The sequence below is a fragment of the Pteropus medius genome, unplaced genomic scaffold (genome assembly GCF_902729225.1).
Source record: "Pteropus medius unplaced genomic scaffold, Ma_sr-lr_union100, whole genome shotgun sequence".
Taxonomy (NCBI): Eukaryota; Metazoa; Chordata; class Mammalia; order Chiroptera; family Pteropodidae; genus Pteropus; species Pteropus medius.
In genome coordinates this window covers 402,596-407,619 of record NW_024342470.1, presented here as the reverse complement: position 1 = coordinate 407,619, position 5,024 = coordinate 402,596, and the positions used below count along the sequence as shown (strand labels likewise).

Below are 5,024 nucleotides of genomic sequence, written 5' to 3'. Positions count from 1 at the left end.
ATTTCGTATTCTGAGCTTTCTCCCCTGAAATCTGTCTTCCCCTCCATGGAAATCATCCTGATTGTGTATCTTCAGTTGTTTAGAGCTCCTTCTGCATCTTTACCTCTTTCAGGCACCTTTTCCCACAATCCTAACTTTGTTCAGGCTTCAATTCTTCTTCAGATCATTAAAATCCTGTACTTTCAGATTTACTATCTGCAGTATTTCCTCATCCTCTCTGGGAACTCTTCCTCCTTCTCATAAGTAAAAGCGTAGAAGAATTCATCTTAAATCTCTTTACTCCCCATGAAACAGAATGACCATCTGCTTTTTATTTTACACACACACACACACACACACCACACACACACACACACACATATCTGGCCCCTAAATGAGAGAACAACTTATCTGTTACTACAGGTGTGTAACCCAGTTTTAAGAATAGTGTGTTTGCCATTTGAATGAGAAGGTTAAACTTATCAGCCTGTAATATAAAGCCATGGGTCTGAAGATAGAGAGCTGAGTCAAAGTCTCACTTGCAAAGTTATTCCTGGTGTCAGTCACATGAAGAATAAGCCCATTTTTTCAGACTGAAAACCAGAATTGAAAAAGTGGACAATATGCAAAAGATGCACATGCAACAGATATGTAAAGTCTCTCTTTTACTCTACACTGAAAAGTGACAAGATTTTTATGGAGTTCATCAGTAAGAGGTGAGAACAAGAGAATCAAAATTAAAACTGATACATAGAGACTGGTCTGACAGAAGGAACACAAATAAGATTTCGATGAATTAGGGCCAAATATAGAAATCTCAACAAACTAGATATGATAGAATTGGCTCCCTGGACTTTGTTAAATAAAATGTTTTGACATTCTATCTATTTACTAATTATTTTCCTATTCTTTCCCTTCATATCTAACAAAGTCTCCGAGAGATTCAGTCTGTCTTAGACCTGCTAAGAATAAAGGCCTGGTGACCTCCAGGCCCAGAGCAGCAAGCTCTGCTGAAGCTGGATTGACAGGACCTCCAAGGAGGAGATAAAACTCAGGGCACAGGGTCAACACTATTTTTAGCAGCCTCTCCACTCCCGCCAATTCTTCCTCCAGAGATAAACCATACTAAATCTGGATTTTGCTGTATTTAATAAGCTTAAATTCTTTAAAACTTAGTTTGAGCAGGAAGAAAAGCATAGCATCCATGTTTCACATGACCTGATTTTGGCTCTTCCCCAATGTCACTGGTGAAATTGAAATCCTTGAATTCTTGACTTCCTGACCTGCCTCATCCTCCATTCCCTTTCTGGAACTGAGGCTCTGTCACATTTTTGATAAGTTTGTTATTGGAGTTAATTCCCTAAGTGAATCCTCTACCTCTGTGCCTAGACCTTCTCGATGTCAAAGACATGCCAAGATACCTCCAGATATCAGTTGCACTGTATTCTTCACCACTATACTTTGTCTACATGTTAAGATACTGTACCACTCTCTTGGATTCCTTTGTCATTGGCTGTTCACATGAAATATACCTTTTTCTCGTCAATAACTAAGGACATAGACTCAAATTTTCAAATTATTACTGTTGTTTATCAACATTCTACACTTAGAGAGAAATCATACAGTCCACACAAGAACAGCACCACTATCAGAAACTTAAAATATCCAAGTGGCAAGTGTTATCTTATAAACCCTGATGTGAAAGAAATATACAGAGCTAGTTTAGGAACCTGGGAGTTATCAAGAGTCCACTTTCCAGAACTGCCTTTCTCTGTGATTTAAGAAGGAGGAGGAAAGAGGAGAGGTTCTTTTATTCTAACAGCTGTGCTTTCTGTTTCCATAGTCCAGGGTTTCTCGTGATATAGTTCTCTATGGGAAAGAATATCTTGTGGCCCAGGGAGACTGTGGACACTTCTGGGAGGAGAAATGTAAATGGAGTCTTCATCCCTCATCATATTTTCTCTGCTCACCCTACCAGGGTTTGTTCCCTCCAGCCCCCATTTGGTATTGCTATACCAAGGAAGGCCAGGACTTGACTAGAGATCTATGTCACGAGATCATTCTCAAGAGGACTTCCCTAGAGGCCTATATGACGTCAAACAGGATCATTTCTCTTGAAGACTGGGGTTCCATAAAATACCTGTGATTGTTTTAGGGGGGTGAGGGATAAGGTGGGAGAGAATGGAAAGATAGGCTGGAGAAAGACAGTGACCCTGCTGGCAAGGCTAGATGAAGAGTGAATGAAGGGAGGGCAGTGGCCCAAGAGACCTCTCGGAAAAGACCACATAATAACAGTAGCCTGCTCTCGATCTTTGAAAGTGAAGTGTGTACTGAATGAAGGAAATGAAAGATGCTATACAGAAGACTTCTGGTTCAAAATGGAAGAGCGAGCATACTCTGTCTTCCTCAATCCTTAAATCCTACTAAAATAATAATAAAATAACACTTTTTAAATAGTATAAACAAATAGCAAAGAGAACAACAGAAGACAGAGGGAAAGTCTGCCCCTAAGAATTCATTTTAAGGAAAAACTTCCCGTCAATAAGCCCACCCACACACGTAGAACTCCTAGTCAACCCTCCCATACCCTCCATTCTTAAATATGAATAGGTGTTTTAGTTATCTACTGTCATGTAACAAATTGCTGCAAAACTTAGTGGCTTAAAATAACAAACACTTATTATCTCGCACAGTTTCTGAGGGTCAGGAATTCAGAAGTAGCTCAGCTGGATCAGGGTCTCTCATGAGGTAGTCAGTCTAGTAATCGGAAGGCTGGACTGGGACTGAAGGATCTGCTTCCCGGCCCACTTGTTTGCCTATAAGCGAGAGGCCTTGGCTCTTTGATCTGTGGGCTTCTTCTCTTTTATGACAGTTAGCTTCCTTCAGAGAGAGTATTCCAAGCTGTTAGAAATAATGACTGATACTCTTAGATATATTTTATAAGCAGCAAGAAAAGGTGATGGACCAAAAGAAGATAGAGGATGATACAAAAAAGAGAATTTCGAAAACAGCAAGGCTTTAGATAGGACACATGCTGGTACTCTTTTCTATTCCAAAGTAGCCTAGAGAATAGGGCACCATCAATCCAACTCTAAGAATTGACTTGAGCTCTGAGTATAACTGCTGGAAGGGAGTGTTGAAGAGATGTTGCATTTAGTAGGTCTCAGAATTAGTGTCTGTGTCTGAGAGTGTTTGTTCTAAGCTCCTTCCTGGATGTCCTGAAAAACTGCAATTAGATTTGCTATTTGTTTTGCTTTTGTTGGATGCGGGTATTATTGGAATACAAAAGCATGCTTGCCCCATTTCTGAACTTATAATATCTGTAACACAACCAAGAGTTAAACACTGAGGATACCTTACAGCTGCTTTTCATATTTAAAGCTACTTCAACTTTTTCTGAAAACCTATTAACATCATTTGAACTCCACTTTAAAGTCTATTTCTATTCTTTGTAAAATTCTGAGAGCTAATGTGTACTAGATGTGGCACTAAGTGCTGCAGATGTAATAACGAGCAAGACACACAGCTTAAGATATACTGAGTAGGCAGGCAGTTTTCGCTACCTTATTTTAAAAAGTCTGTGATGGTGCCAAATACAAGTTATGGATATAGAGGAAGAGCTCCAAACCCAATCCTTAGGAACATGACATCAAGAAGGGTTTTCCACCTCCCTCTCTATTTGATTTTGCTTTCTAAGTATCTCTAGGATCTATCCCAACCTCATTTATGCCTTACTATGTGGCTATGTGGTGAAGCTAAGCTATTGAAATCAATTGCTTAGACTACTCAAATAGTCTGATAAATAAATGCTCTTCCTAAATCCATTTTATCCCTTTGCAATCTGTTTTCCACATAGCAGCCAGGGTGTTATTTTGAAAATACATATTTTATCATGTCACCTTTCTATTTAAAATATTTCAGTGGCTTCCTATTCCTCTTATAATAAATTCTTTAATATGATTCATCCCATTCCTATGTTTCTAGTTACACCTTAACTGAACATGGGCCTTCATCACTCACTTTACTCAAGCCGCACTAGTCTTTTGTGTGCTACAGTCTTCATTCTTGCTACAGGTTTTTGAATATATCATTTCCAATATTTTCCTTTCCCTTCTTTGCCTGTTAAATCCACCTCTTCCTTTGGATCTCACCTCAATAATCATTTCCTCAGAGATTTGCTTGACCTCCCTTACATCCTTGATAACATAAAATATACCTTATGTTCTTATAGTAACATGCTTTTCTCCTTCATCACATTTATTATGGTTGTGGTATTTCTTCTAATTGTGTGACTGTTTGACTATTATCTATCTTCTACACTAGATACATGCTCCCCTAAGGCCAGGAACTCTATTAGTAACAGAGAGAATAGGGAGAGATGAGGCTTGAAAGTTAAGCAAGGGCTATACATAAAGACTTGGAGGTTAGGCTAGAAGATTTATTTTTTATTTTATTTTTTATAAACTACCGGTTTTTATTTTTTAATATATTTTTTGTTGTTTATTTATTTATTTTATGCCTATAGCACCTGGTATTCCTAGGTGGTCTCCCATCCAAGTACTAACCAGGCCTGACCCTGCTTGGCTTCCGAGATCAGACGGGATTGGGCACGTTCAGGGTGGCATGACCGTAGAGTAGGCTAGAGGATTTAAATTAGATCCTAGAAGCCCCAGTTTTCCTATGGGCAATGGAGTATCATACTTGTGGTAATTTTTAACTTTTACTCAAAGTCTTCTTTGTGACAGAAACTGTTTTGTGATTATTAGATTAATCATCAGCTCAACAAGTTGTTACTGAACAACAAAATGGGAGAGAATTTGAATTTCTTCCCCAAACATTAGGAAATTTGAATTCTCTCCCTAAATGGAAACAAACTAAATTATTACATAGATGACAAGAAATCAACTTGTTGTATTATAACTAAACAAGATAACTATCCAACCAAAGGAACCAACTCATCTAGCACATACTGCAGGAAATCTTCCAGCTCCCTTATAAGCAATCCATAATTTCCAAAGACAGCACCTGAGGGAGAATGTCTATAT

The 5,024-nt window shown here is 38.5% G+C and overlaps 1 pseudogene; it reads right to left on the bottom strand.

Annotated features, from left to right (window-relative positions):
- Positions 1 to 4,495: 4,495 nt before the first annotated feature.
- On the bottom strand, positions 4,496 to 4,614 carry LOC120603266 (uncharacterized; annotated as a pseudogene).
- Between the last annotated feature and the right edge of the window lie 410 nt (positions 4,615 to 5,024).